Below are 16,045 nucleotides of genomic sequence, written 5' to 3'. Positions count from 1 at the left end.
CAAGAAACAAGTAGGTTACGATTTGGCATCATTTTCTAAGATGTTTGCTTACAAACATTGACTCAACCTTGTAAACAATTAGATTTCAGGACTACTTCCCGCAACAGGCTGAAAGTTGTGCGCTTTTAGCTTTTCAGAGCCTTTCTTCCAATTATAGAAGCCGCTACTAACACGTCATTTCCTTTTTCCTGACAGCCTTGATTAAAATGCATCTTCAGCGTTACAAAAATGTTGGAATGTTTGGGCTGGGAAGACTTGGGAGAAAGGAGACAAGCTGCTCGACTAAGTGGTATGTACAATATAAAAATAATATAGAAGCCTCCACCTTATCAATACAATGTTTATTTACAAGATGCTGTAAATTCAGTACCGGTTTCGACCCCTATGGGGTCATCCTCAGCTGTTATACATTAAATCGGTTTCAAAAACATCACATTATAAGGCATAATGCCTTGATATCACTGACCCAATTTGACAGGTCATGAAAAAGTAAATATAACAGTAGTGTAATGGATCTTTCCTCATTGACTAAAAAGTTGCTTATTATGTAAAGCGTCATCTCATTGTAGCCTGAGTCTAGTAAACATCAAATAAAGTTTACAACGGTATATGTGGAATTATTACATATTTACATATATATATTGATGGAACATGCATTGTCTATTAGAAACGAATATATACACATAAAATTTGACCCGCTATAAAAGGCCGTTTAAAAGTGGATGAAATGATAAAAACAAGATAAAATGGATCCACATTTAACTCTAGTTTGTACTGGTTTGTTGTTGCTGCATTATTCTTGTAATGTGGTAAGTACACAGTGTTTGTATTCTAATGTTTAAACTTGTGATAGTTTTTGTTCATTCCAATGTTTTCTTGATTAATGCTAGTATGATGTATTACAGTTGTCTTGATGTGATAAATTGTGTGCACCATTGCTAAGTTAAGATAATGCCTATTATAAACTGGAGTATTGAGTAATGCCGTGCATCTTGGGATGTCAACCAATATACAAAGTTCTAGATGATAACGTGAGGGCTTCCCTTATATTGTAGACTGTGATATCTGAAATTAGAGATAGATTGTGTAAGAAACGGCGTCTAATGGGCTAAGAAAAGTGTAATATATGTATGATATACTTACGTTGAGTGCTGGCACTGTGTGTGCTGCACGGCTGCACGTCGAGATCTGTTACGTATTATTCTGGGGCTGTAGTTTGCGGATACGGAGGGGAAGTTTGGAGGGATGGGAGGGGCATCTGTGGAGAGAGTGGAACTAGGGTAGGGAGGGTCTTTAGGCGGTTAATTTGTATATATGGGCTGTTGTTTTTTAATTCTTTTCAGATAATAATTTTTTAGAAAGGGAATGACTGCATCAAAAAGAATGTTAGTTTTTTCTGTGATTTCATTTAGGTTGAAATTTGGGTTGACATACTGATCTAAATTAATGTAAAATTCTTCCAAGATGCTGAGCAAGAGGCTTTTGGGGTTTGTATTCAGAATTTGCATGTCATGGTTAATATTTGTAAATCTATGTTTTTGGTCATCGATGTGTTGTCCCATAGCTGAAAAATGTCTGTGCTTAACTGCATTTATGTGTTCGTTATATCGTATCTGAAAGTTCCTTCCGGTATGCCCTATGTAGGTGGCCTCATAGTCATTGCATTTCAAGCGGTAGACACCTGAGTGTTGTATTGATTTTTATTGTTGACGGATTTAGAATTGTGTAAGATGTTGGCGTTGCTATGTGTAGTTTTGTAGGCTATTTGTAGGCCTTGTTTTTTAAAAACATTTGTTATGGGATGTATATGTCTATTGTTATAGGTGAATAGTACGTAGTCATTTTTATCTTTCTCGCTTCTGGTTAACTTGGTTTTTTATTTTGTTAATAATCTTGTTAATCATTTCTTTTTTGTAACCATTCTGTCTGGCTGTATTATGGATTAAATTTAATTCTTTATTTAGAATTTCCTTTGTAAGTGGTATGATCTGTAAATCATACTGTAATATGCGGCTTTCGCGCGCGCGCGCGCGCGCGTGTGTGTGTGTGTTTTTTTTTTGTTGTTTTCCATTTCCATAGTGAATTTTATATGAGGATCTATTCCATTTAGTTGTTCTAGGATTTTGTCTTCATTGGTATGCCTATTGTCTATTATAACAAATACATCGTCAACAAATCTGCACCAAAAGGGGATATTATCTAGTTTTTGGATTTCTTGGTGTTCCAAGTAATCTATATATATTTCTGCCAGTATACCTGATGTTGGAGATCCCATGGGTAGTCCTTTTTGGTGATATATGGTGTCATGAAATTTAAAGTAATTGTTGTTGATGGCAAAGTGTAATAATTTTATGAATTCCTCTATTTCTAGCTTACTAAGTTTGCTATGATTTTTGAGATTGGATTCTATGATTTCTATGGTTTTCTGTGTAGGTATGTTGGGGTACATATTTATTATATCATATGATGCTAATCTGTGGTACTTTTCTATTTTTATATTTTTAGTGATGTTGCAGAATTCTATTGAGTTTTTTATGGCTTTTTTGGCATGGAATACATAATGTTTTTTGAGGTATCTTTGAATGAATTGTGATAATTTGTAGGTGGGACTTGGTTTATAATTTTTTATAGGCCTCATAGGTATATTGTCTTTATGGATTTTTGGGTATGCTTTAGCAGTAGGTAGTCCTGGGTTCATTGTGATAAGTTTTGTGATTTCCTGTTTGTTTAAAAGAAAGTGAGTGTTTTTTAATAAAGTTTTTAAGTTTCTTTGAATACTGTTAGTGGGATCCTTATTTTTGATTTGAAAAGTTTTGTTTTGGAAGCAAGTTTTGGTTTTAGTTATGTATTCATCTTTATCCATGATAACCATTGTGTTACCTTTGTCTGCTTTGATTATTAGTAAGTTGTTTTGATTAATTTTGTTTTTGAGCTTTTTGAGTTGTGTGTAGTTCATGATATCTTGTTTATTGTTCTCTTTACTGATTCTATTAATATATTGTGGTAATTTTTTCTTGATTTCATATCTGATTTCATCCTGTTGTTCATGTGGTATTTTGTTTATGGCATTTTCAGTTTCAGTAATGATAGTAGTAATATCATGGAATATTGAGTCATTTCCCCAATTGTTCAGTATAGTGGATTCAGTTTCATTGAATATTGTATTAGTTAAGTTTTTCATTGGAGGATGGAATACATGCTGATCATTGTCAGTAGATCTAGTCTATTGGGTGTGTGATTTCGTATGTGCTGATTATGTGATTGTTTTAATACATTTAGTTTCTTATTCAATGTATTCTGTTTATGTATGGCTATGTATGCTATTTTTTTCATTGGTTATTTGTTGAAAATTGTTCCAATAAGTGTCTGGTAAGTCACGTGAGGCTTTCAGGTGTGTTTCATACAGTTGTGTATTAAGGTGGTTTTTTTTTGTACATGAATTTGATTTCTTCTTTAACCTCCTCAGACCCACAGTCCCCTGTGGGGGACACCAAACAGCAGTTTGTTTAAAAGTCCCTGGTGGACAAGCCAGGAAACTAACAGTTCCCGTATCAGTTCAGGCTTGCAAGGAGAGATGGCAGCACACGCCAAACTACTGTTTGATGAAATTTAACTTCTCTGGAATACACAGCGAATTATCAAAATGGCGTCTTCTAGCAGAGACACGTTTTCAGGTGCAGCTCTAGGTAAGTTTATTTGTGGAATCATTATACTTTAATGTAGAAATGCACAATTATCCGTTATTTATCAACAAGGCTTCTGCTAATGAATTACTTTAAAATAATTGTTGAAACATCTTCTGACAATGTTATACAAGTAAGGAAAGTATGGTGTCCCCTACAGGGGACGTTGGGTCTCAGTGTTATAAATTGCAGAATATTTTTCATGTTAACCTCAAAAGCGAATTGGGCTTTGTTTGCAACTCAGAGTTGGTTTTTTTTCACGTAATGAACTAAATGCAAGTATTATCATTTAACTCGAATTTATATTTATTCCATACATATATTTGTGATGATACAGGGTAATTGTTGAATCATCACATGCAAAGTAGAAACTATGAGTGAGGTTATTCCACTTTTTGATAGTAGCAGTTACAGAAGTCCTTTTTTCTCTTTTAGAATCTGAGGTCTTCGCTAATTTTGTTAATTTGGAGATTGATGGCAACATCTCAGAGTGTGATGACCTGCCGGATGATGATGATGATGATGATTATAATGAACGGAATGGCCCATCCTTCGAATTAATTGGCGAGTCAGCTGAAGAAAATGTGGAAGATGATGAGGAAGGAGATGAAGGTGTTGATGACACAGCAAGACATGTACAGCCAAGTCCGGTTCGTAGAACATATTGGAAGAGAACCGAAGACTTCAGCCCTTTACCTCCAGCTCCAGATCACATCGAGATACCTACCAATCCAGTAAATCTTCCTCCAATAGAATATTTTAATAAATATATTCCTCATAAAATTTTTGAAGCATTAGCCATGCACACAAATCAGCGCTATCTCAAGGATACTGGGATGATACTGAATTGTTCTGCCGAGGAGATGAAAAAATTTTTCGGTATCACAGTCATAATGTCATACTTGAAATTCCCTAGGATCAGGATGTACTGGGCAGGGAAAACAAGAATTCCTGCAATTTCAGACACAATGTCCAGAAATCGCTATTTTGTTATCAGAAATAACCTTAAGTTGCGAGATGATTCAAGGGTCACAACGGAAGAGAAGGAGAGCAATCGGTTTTGGAAAGTTCAACCGCTTATCCAGTCAGTTCAGAACGGGTGTTTACGAAATCCTCGGCCCAGTCGTGTATGCATTGATGAACAAATGGTACCCTTCTGGGGCCATGTATCTGCTCGGCAGTTTGTGAAAGGGAAGCCTAACCCATGTGGATTGAAAATCTTCGTTGCAGCTGCGCCAGATGGCCTTCCCCTTGATTTCTTCATTTATCAAGGTAAAGGAGATTCCATTACACATGATCTGGAGTACCAGCAGCTTGACTTAGGTGGTAAAGTGGTCATGCGTCTAACCGAAACCCTGCCCCGTGGAATCACCATCTATGTGGATCGGTACTTCACATCCATTCAGTTGCTTGACATGCTGCATGCTAGGGCAGAGTGTCAAGCGACAGGTACGATCCAGAAGTGTAGAATTCCAAAATCTTGCAATCTCAAGAGTGATGGAGACATGAAGAAAGAAGGTCGAGGGTCAACAGATCAAACCGTACGAAATGATGGACAGATAACACTAGTAAAATGGAATGATAACAGACCAGTGACCATGATCTCGAGTAAAGAAGGCCAGATTCCCCTTGATGAATGTCGACGTTGGTCGAAAAAGGATGCTATGTATATTCAAGTTAAACGTCCACAAATTGTCAAGGCATACAACATGTATATGGGTGGCGTTGATTTTCTAGATAGGATTATCAGCATTTATAGGATCTGCGCACGAACCAAAAAATGGACGGTAAGGCTCATCTTCCATCTCTTTGACTTCGCTATTGCAGCCTCCTGGATCGAATACAGAAGAGACCAGGCTGCCCTAGGAACACCGAAGAAGGATGTTCTGGATTACCTACAGTTTACGGAGAAAGTAGAAGAAAGTTTGATCAATGTGCCTGCAATTGATTCAGGGTCGGACTATGAACCAGAAGGGCCTCCGCCAAAGCATCCCAAGACCAAGGTACCCCAACCTTCAGATAGCCTCAGGACAAAAAATGTTTTGCACTTGCCTGAGTTTCCAACCCCCATAACCAAGAATAGATGCCGATTTCCTGGTTGCAATGCCAACAAGGCTCGCATTCGCTGCTCAACATGTAAAGTGTTTCTTTGTCTGCAGGATACAAGGAATTGTTTCAAACTGTACCATGAGTTGTGAATGTAAGTGACTACCATGGACTGAAGATGGCTATCACGCGATGAAAATGACTAGCATGTGCTGTAAGTGACTTGTGAATTTTAAGTGGCTTTCATGAGCTGTAATTTACTGTTCCGGGCTATTTTGAATTTGTATTTTCTGAAGTTTTTTATTACATGAATTTTCTAATTTTGTTTTATGTTAATTATAATTGTTAATGTAATTATTGTGACAGTGACATTTCTATTATTTCTGAATATGTATATCATGGTTTGCCTACAGAAGTGGATTAAAATATGTTTTTACAAATCTGAAAATGTGACTAACTCATCCTTTGTTAAAACTGTATGTCCCCTGTAGGGCACGTGAAATTCCTCAGAAGTCAGCCATTTGAATTTATTTTATTGTACCCATGATATTTGTGTTTTTGTCTAAGTATATGTGTCATAGTTTGACAACAGAAATGCTTTAAAATGGGTTTTTCAAAATCTAAATATGAGGCTAGATATACTAGGTTAAGACCCAGTGTCCCCTACAGGGGACATGGGACCTTGCAAGCGTCAGCCATCCCATATTTTTTAAATTATTTTTCCTGGTCTCCAAGAAGCTTCTTCTATTGGGTATTGCAAGAAAATATAAAAATTAGATTAAAATATTTCTCTGGGTCTGAGGAGGTTAAGCCAAATTCGGTTCGTCTTTTTCTGTATATTTCGGGTTTGGTTGGTGTTCCTATGTTTATTATTGTATTTTTTAAGAAATTTTGGAGTTAAATCGTTTAACAGACATTCTTTCAAAAAAGTGAAGCTCATAGATTACGATAAGAGGTATGTTCCGAGCTGTCAGTGGAGAGATGGCGTGGGAGGACATCAGTAGACGAATAAGTTTGGATGGTGTCTTTAAAAGTAGGAAAGATCACAATATGAAAATAAAGTTGGATTTCAAGAGGACAAATTGGGGCAAATATTCGTTTATAGCAAGGGGAGTTAGGGATTGGAATAACTTACCAAGAGAGATGTTCAATAAATTTCCAATTTCTTTGAAATCATTTAAGAAAAGGCTAGGAAAACAACAGTAGGAAATCTGCCACCTGGGCGACTGCCCTAAATGCAGATCAGTAGTGATTGATAGAGTGATAGTTTCTTGGCGGTTTCTTACTTCTCTCTGACACACGACAAGAATGGCATGCTTTATTAAGGTGGGATGAAGATCTTTCGGGATCCACATCTGGAAAACTCCCATAAGAGGGGTCATTTTCATCACCCTCAGTCTTGCTTCTAATCAGAAATTTGTCGATTGTTTCTGGATTTGTCAGAATATATCACCCCTTTTAACAACATTATATAAGGAAATGTACCAGCACTTATATATTTCTCTCACTGCCATGACATGAAATTATGCTGCGAATTATGTGTATGCCTACCCTGCTCAGTCTAGAGTCTTACAAGGGGCTTTAGCTCAGTCACACCACACTTTGATTTTCTGTTCTGGTGCGACTTTCTTCATAGTTTTGAACTTATACCTATGGCTAAACCCAGACCATCAAAGTTGTGTACTGGCAGCGCTTCTTTTGAAGATGATGTGTTATAGTAATATTGGATGAATGCACCAGTGGTCGTGTAGAGGATGCTGAGTACATACGATGTGAACCACAGCTGAAGCTCAAACTTACAGATGATATTCAAATTAAAGTATATTTCGCATTTAATTGAGCTAAATGGGGATAGAACAGATTCATACTTTCATCTTGCTGTTATGAGTAGGATATATTTTAATTTTTCAAGTCTTTGCATGAATGGCTATGTGAAATAGGTCTAGGAAGTAGGTACCTAAAATGCAACATCTGCTGTTTTCCACATAATTTTGTGATGATGATGATGATGCTTGTTGTTTAAAGGGGGCCTAACATCTATGTCATCGGCCCCTAATGGTACGGAATGAGAAGAAATGTAATGACAAATTAAAAGTCCAAAATCCTCCACTGACCAGAAACCAAAACTTGAGGACGAAGAATGAATGGACGGATATGAATATAAAATAATCAGTGGATGCGACCCGCAATGCCTTATGTTCACATAAATTGACATAAAACAATAGTATTACTGACCAACGGAATGCTTCTATAGCACAATACTGAATGGATGTTGCTTGTAGTCTAAGGGTCGTATTCATGAACAAGACTTTGACTTAGACTTAGACTTAGGAGGCGGTAAGTCGCCATTTCCATTTCATAATCGCTACTTGGAGGTAAGTAAACTTAGATGGCGACTTACTTCCAAGTCGCCGATGTTCCGTACTTAAGTAGACTCTGAGATAAGAAAAATAATAAAATGGCAGATATTGCTGATGTAGTTAATTTTGTAGACGAAGTTGAAGAGATCCAGGAAATTATTCAGTACGTTGTGCCTAATCCTCGGCGTATTATGAGAGATGCACAGAACCCAGTTGAATTTTATACAGAAAATGAGTTCAGAAAACGATATAGATTCGACAAACGTACAGTATTAGATGTACTAACGATGTTTGAAGACGAATTACAGAAATATAATAATCGAGGATCACCCATACCTCCAATAATACAGTTGCTAATTTCGTTAAGATATTATGCTACAGGTAAGAGTAAAATTGTTGTTACTGCAGTGCAAAGTTTTTGCACTCTCTACTCATTGTGTTATCTAGTTAGGTTAAGGGATGATCAGTACAGATTAATGCATTCTAATGGTAATTACAATAGCCTTTCGCACTTCCATGGTTTTCAGGTAACTTCCAAATTGACTCCGCAGATTTACGAGGAGTAAGCCAGCCCTCAGTATGTAGAATAATCAGAAGAATATTGATCCTGATTGCCTGAAAGAGACCACAGTTTGTTTCGTTCCCAAATGAAGCTGAATGTCGAAATAATGCGCGTCGTGTGTATGAAAGATCCCGATTCCCTGGAGTGGTTGGAGCTATTGATTGCAGCCATGTACCAATAATAAGTCCAGGTGGCGACCATACTGAGGTTTTCCGTAATAGGAAAGGAATTTTTAGTTTCAATTGTCAGGGCATAGTCAACCACGAGATGAAGTTTATTGATTTCGTGACGGGTTGGCCGGGTTCTACACATGATAATAGAATTTTCAACAACAGCAGGATTTGTTTACAATTTGAAACGGGACAGCGACGTGGATTACTCGTTGGAGATAGCGGTTACGCTTGCAGGCCATTCTTGATGACACCCCTTATTAATCCTCAAACACCAGCTGAAGAAGCATACAATGCTTCTCACATTCTTGCTAGAAACGTAGTAGAGAGAACATTCGGAAGCTGGAAGAAAAAATTTCAGTGTTTATCAAGAAAGTTTACATTGAAATTAAACAACATACCTCCGGTCATTGTGGCTTCCGTTGTACTTCATAACATTGCTGCAGATCGTGGTCTCCTGGAAGAACCTGATGAAGGGAATGACGGTGGTGAACATCATGACCGACCTACACCCCAAATGTTGGGAGCTGTAGCCAGAAGACGCATCATAGAACGATATTTTAACTAAAAGTGTTCTGTGGCATCTAAAATAACTATCTAAAATAACAACATTACCCTTTCATAAATGCATTACCACAATTATGTAACATTATTTGCTTCGTATAAAATTGCTTTATTAATGCTCTAAAATCTATTTTATAATAATTGTGCCCATTTATATAATAATAATAGTGTGTTCATTAATGTTAGTCATTTCAGGTTAGGTTAATATATATATACATTATTAGTTGTATTTAGTTTTTTTTAATTGATGGAGTTCATTCATCTGCATAATAGTCAACTTATGCACCTCCTCTTGGTACTTCATCCTCGCTGCATGGAACTCCTTCTCCTGCTGAATCTTTAGTTTGTGAAGCTCTTTCATCTGCTCTACATCAAGTTCCCTCCTGGCTTGCAGATATGACACTGCCTCAGTTCGTGGTCTATTCACACATTTGGACATACCTGTACTCTTTCTTCTTTCTGTGGCTTCCTTTTCGGCTGATGATTCTGCCAGTAATGTAGGCCCACTCTCAGCTCCGGATGTTTCCAGTACTTCAGTGACTTCATCATACAACACCTCCTCTTCCGTCTCCTCTTCACCCATGAATCCATCACTGTCAAACTCACTCGGAATCCTCAGATTAAGGTGAGGTACTACACTTTCCACCATTGCCAGAAAACTGTCATCTTTGTCACCTTTTGCACTAGGGCCTCCACCAGTTGCAATACTCTCCTTTCTTTGCTCCATTGTGCGTTGCCTAGATCTAAATTTTATATTGTTCCAACACTTTTTTAACTGCTCTCCACTTCTCTTGCTCGTGTTAGCTACACTACAAAATTTTACTCTAATATCCTCCCACGCTTTTAATTTTTCCCTCATATTAACACTGTCTGTCTTTTTGTTTTCGACTGTATCTTTCTTCTCTTTCACTAATTCTAATAACACTTCCCTTTCATAGTTGTTGAAGGCTGGCAATTTTTTCTTTCCATCCATCGCCACGAAATAGAAATTTAACAGTATTGATTTTAGAGTCCAATGCAATCTATAACGCAGGAAACAGCTGACTTTCTTCTTCTTCTACTGCTTTATTACGAAAACAACCTTGAGTGACGCAAGACGCTGCACTGCTCTTCCATTGTTTTCATTGCCAACTTCATATCTAATTCTTCACATCGTAACTTACCAAAGTCTACTTACGCCAGAGTCTACTTTGTAAAAGTTGCGTCTATGAAACAGACTTCCACGAAACTCAACTAAGTGAACTTACGTAAGTCAAAGTCAAAGTCTCGTTCATGAATACGACCCTAAAGCGGTCCAAAATCCAAGTCATCGACCCCTCATAATGGTACTTATCGCTAGGAAAGTAGAACCATCGTATTTGTCATGCTGCGGTAATAATCAAAAGTAGCGTAGACTTGCGGTATTCCACACATTATGGTACTACTCACAGGTAATGAAATTCGCACATGTAACACAGACCTATGGTGTTTCGCACTTGCGGTGCCATTTACAGGCAGTGCAAACCTACGGTGTTCATCACATAAGTGTACTAACCACAGGGACTCGTACTATTGCGTGGTGTTCCTCATATAGTGGGTACTAATCATAGGCAAGCCAGAACCATGGTGTCACTTATATAGTGGTACTATAGGTGGGCCGGCACAAGGTTGCACTTGACAGTTGTAATTCATGTTGGTATCACTACAAACATGAAATGAAGAATGTCACCCATCAATCAGAATCACCAATCTACTTTATTTTATGTTGGATACAGTTACGCATCTTATTCATGTTAACTCGTATTTAATTCCGTATAGCGCTTAAAATCTTTTATTTCATTACACAAATATGAGCATTTAAAAAAAAAAAATTACAACGTTTAAGTGAGCCACAAAATAAATACGAACTGTTTTCAGTTGATTGTTGTTGGCAATATTGGTAGTATAGTGGTGCCGTCTATAACTAGCTTGACTACCATATTGAAGTGTTGCCGTTTCGTCTGTCGCCGTTAGCACATCGTCAGGTGTGATCCGCACGTTTATGAAAGTTTTTTTTTGTGTGAGATAATTGTGAAATTTTATATTAACGAATGCAGTGCGACGCCGCGGAAACAACATAGTTATGAACCATGAAGTGATAATCCTTTGCGCCGTAGAGTGGTCCTTAATAATCGGGCATCAGAATGAGTGCGGAGAACTCGTGAGTTTTACGAGAGGGAGAGGAAATTTGTACGTTTGTATAGCCGTCTCTCTGTTCCTGCAGATCAAGTTGTGGAACGCATATGTCTAACATTAGGGCTTTCAATGCGTACTGTTATTCAGACAGATGTTCGCCTCCAATAACACAAGAAAAAGGGGGCTGGGGAACATAGCAGTAGTGGAAACGGGCTGATAGTATTTTCACAGCACTCCAGGAAAGAAACGAATTAAGCTATCTCCTGTAACAGCAATTAATTCTCTCCAGCCTGATGCAATACAAAGACACGTGTACGACAATTACAGCTCAAAGTCCCTTCTGTCATTGTTATGGACAATGCACCTTACCACTCCGTAATAATAGACAAGACCCCTACTTCGAGCATCCGTAAAGAACTGTTAGTGGAATGGCTAAAGTAAAGAAATATCCCAGCGTATATGTGTATGACTAAATTAGTCAACGAGGTAGCAAAGGAACAAGGGCACGAGGTTATTAAGTTTCCACCGTACCAATGTCACTTCAACCTCATGGAGTTGGTACGGTATGGGAAGAAGTGAAACATTAAGTACGCACTAATAACAAGTTCTTCACAATTACTGAAGTGAAAGGACTGTTCCAGGAGAGTGTTGTTCAAATGGATGCAGCTTCCTGGAGGAAGAAATTTAGCCATGTCGAAACATTCATTAACTCGGCAATGGCAATAGGCTTACATGGCATCATCAATGACTGTCTGGAGTTGATGACCTGCCTAGACTACAATGACAACGAAGGCGACGGTATTGATGGCAGTGATCTGGAGGATATCGAGCCTCTACCTGTATGAATCAGTCATGAAAATAGGGTATCTGAATGTTTGTAAATTTTATAGATTTTACTTGAAACCTTTTGTGTTAGCACCGGTGTATATTATTCTAACATTTATTGGTGTATTTAAAGAGATTCTTGTCGGCCGATTTCTTCCGTATTTTCTAACATCGTGGTAATAACAGGTTCGTAGCATATGTATCTCGTATCATTTTGTGTGATGAATTGTAAACTTAATTATTGTGTTGAAAGTTCGATTTTGTCGGACGATTTCATTTGTGTTGTGTTTTATCGTGATGACATTAAAAGCATTTCTCCCATGTTTTTAAAAACTCACGTGTCGTGCATTCATCTGTTGTTGCGGCGGCAACATCGCTTCGTGCGCCATTGCAGTGTGACCAACATTGTGCGCAGCTGTCATGTGCAACCTTACGCCGGTCCACCTATAATCACAGGTACTGTAAAAGCTGACAGCACACTCTGACGCCTCTTCCTTGCTTGTGCTAGTCTGCATTTTATATCGCCCCTACTTCTGCCATCGTTAGTTATTTTACTACCCAAGTAACAATATACATCTACTTCCTTTAAGACTTTATTTCCTAATCTAATATTTCCTGCATCACCTGCCTTTGTTCGACTGCACTCCACTACTTTTGCTTTGGACTTATTTATTTTCATCTCGTACTCCTTACCCTCGTCCATACCGAGATATTCTGCAGTCTCAGATAAAATAACAATATCATCGGCAAATCTCAAGGTTTTGATTTCCTCTCCTTGGATTGTGATTCCCTTTCCAAATTCCTCTTTGATTCCCTTTACTGCCTGTTCTATGTAAACACTGAAGAGGACGGGGGACAAACTGTAGCCTTGCCCCACTCCTTTCTGGATTGCTGCTTCTTTTTCAAAGCCCTCGATTCTTATCACAGCAGACTGATTTTTATACAGATTGTAGATAATTCTGCGTTCTCGGTATCTGATCCCAATCACCTTCAGAATCGTAAATAGCTCGGTCCAATCAACATTATCGAATGCCTTTTCTAGATCTACGAATGCCATGTACGTGGGCTTGTCCTTCTTGATTCGATCCTCTAAGATCATGTGATATAGATGTTGATTCCCACAGGGAATCTGAAATATTTGTCCTGAATGAGTAAATTTATAATACCAATATAAATGGTCCGTTATTGGACATTATAAATTTTCCAGCTAACTCATTCTTGGTTGCCAGCGTTTCGCCCTCGTGTGCTAAGGTGGGCTCATCAGTTGGTACCTAGCACACCTACCAATATGCTGGCATCAATTTTTGGTAATGAGACAAAGTCTTTTAGTGCATTGGCACTGCCGGTGGCTCCAGTTAGCCTACGCAGTGGCCTCCACGGTATGCACTAGCCAGCGTATTGGTAGGTGTGCTAGGTACCAACTGATGAGCCCACCCTAGCACACGAGGGCGTAACGCTGGCAACCAAGAATGAGTTAGCTGGAAAATTTATAATGTCCAATAACGGACCATTTATATTGGTATTATAAATTTACTCATTCAGGACAAATATTTCAGATTCCCTGTGGGAATCAACATCTATACCATCTGATGGCCAAGCAGGCATCAATTTTTGGTAATGAGACAAAGTCTCTTAGTGCATTGGCACTGCCGGTGGCTCCAGTTAGCCTACGCAGTGGCCTCCACGGTATGCACTAGCCAGCGTATTGGTAGGTGTGCTAGGTACCAACTGATGAGCCCACCCTAGCACACGAGGGCGAAACGCTGGCAACCAAGAATGAGTTAGCTGGAAAATTTATAATGTCCAATAACGGACCATTTATATTGGTACCTCTAAGATCAGACGTAAAGTCAGGATTGCTTCACGTGTTCCTACATTTCTCCTGAAGCCAAATTGATCTTCTCCCAACTCAGCTTCAACTTGTTTTTCCATTCTTCTGTAAACAATATGTGTTAAAATTTTCCAGGCATGAGATACTAAACTAATGGTGCGATAGTTTTCACACCTGTCAACACCGGCTTTCTTGGGAATAGGTATAACAACATTCTGCCGGAACTCGGATGCGACTTCTCCTGTCTCTTACATCTTACACACTAAATGGAATAACCTTGCCATGCTGGTTTCTCCTAAGGCAGTCAGTAATTCAGAGGGAATGTCATCAATTCCAGGTGCCTTGTTCCTATTTAGATCTCTTTCAGCTCTGTCAAACTCTGACCTCAAAATTGGGTCGCCCATTTCATCAGCATTTAAAACAAATGATTAAAATGATTAATAACTAAACAAAGCACTGTCGATCTAATGACATTTCTCAGAAATTGAAAACCTTACCCAGCCCTAACATGTGCGGTCCCCCGGACCTCACAACCTGTCACGTTCCACAAGTGTCACGATGCTTGCTTGAAGATTACCGGTAACAATTTTTCGGTCAATAAAAGGCGTGTCGTGTCATGTCATGTTTATCAGAAGTCAGAGACCGTATCTTGTTCGAATTTACACTAAATCGTTCATTACAATGCATGCTAAACCCATTCTTAATACTTTGCTCATGAAAACTTACACCAACAGTCCATTATTCGAAATGTATTTCAGTGAGTCTCTCACACCCAACGTCTGTGTCAGTTGACAGTATTATTGATTTCTCACGTCAACAGCTGAAGAGTTAAGCGAATAGTTCTGGAACATTCCGTTTACTAGCGAGTAGAAAAATACTTTTCAGAAGAAAATTTTTAAATAAATACAAACAGTACCGGACATAAGTATTCATACAGATGGGTTTATATGGAATCAACATTCCGTCACATTATTATCCTCGCTCTGCAAAAGAACGTAGCAGTTACTTTGTCACAGTTTCATGCCCGTCCTCGTCGCTATTACAAATGTAACGAGGACAAGAATTACAGGTTACCGAGTAACGACAACAGAATAATAACGTACTAGTGAAAACAGTAACTGGGAACTGTCACATTTCTTTCTTTCTTTCTTGTAGAGATTGGTTGGGATTGATTGTTCTATCTCCCAGTCACAAGTCTTAATGAATATCGCACTTAATTCACTTTTAAGTTACACACGCATCACTAATAGTCTTTAGCATAATTAAAATACTTGATAGCAGGTAATACTAAGAAAAAGATATATGGCGCACAAAAAACGAGGGACGTTATGCTCGCCCAAGCAACTTATAGAAGTGTCACTTCCAAGCATTCATGAAAAACAACTGAATTACTATCGCGTGATAACAACTTTATTTGAGTGGAATCAAGGTACTCGTTAAGAATAGTGATGATTTGTGGTGAAGGTTGGAATAGCAAGATTGAAATTTTCGTGGGCAAAGGTATGTTAAGACTGATTAATTTCCGCATTAAGAGTCTCTGTTGAGGCGCATATTCGGCACATTGAAAAAATAAATGATCACTGTCGCCATTATTATAACCACAAGCGCAAGAAGGGCTATTTGTTATGAGAACGCGACATTGATACACCGGGGTTATTGCATGATTAAAACGTAACATAATATTAATAACATAGCGTCACGTGTACTTACCGTTGGCAAACCATGGTTGTTTCGGAATGGTAGGCTGCAATTGATAATAGTGTTGTCCCTTCGTACCAGCAGAAAATCGCCATATTGTGTTCCACGCTTTGTGAGAATCCTGTTTAATACGTGAAAAGAAATCAGAAACC

At 38.3% G+C, this 16,045-nt stretch overlaps 1 protein-coding gene across 2 annotated transcripts in view; it reads right to left on the bottom strand.

Annotated features, from left to right (window-relative positions):
* The window catches only part of LOC136881314 (golgin subfamily A member 6C), a 131,416-nt gene extending 116,256 nt beyond the window's left edge, over window positions 1–15,160 (bottom strand). For both annotated transcript variants that reach the window (XM_067154123.2, XM_067154124.2), the window contains exon 1: window positions 14,922–15,160. The gene's annotated coding sequence lies outside the window, so the exon portion shown is untranslated. The remainder of the gene's footprint in view (window positions 1–14,921) is intronic.
* Between the last annotated feature and the right edge of the window lie 885 nt (window positions 15,161–16,045).

The sequence above is a fragment of the Anabrus simplex genome, chromosome 9 (genome assembly GCF_040414725.1).
Source record: "Anabrus simplex isolate iqAnaSimp1 chromosome 9, ASM4041472v1, whole genome shotgun sequence".
NCBI classification, from domain to species: domain Eukaryota; kingdom Metazoa; phylum Arthropoda; class Insecta; order Orthoptera; family Tettigoniidae; genus Anabrus; species Anabrus simplex.
The sequence above is the reverse complement of the archived record's forward strand: the minus strand, read 5'-3'. Positions and strand labels throughout refer to the sequence as shown.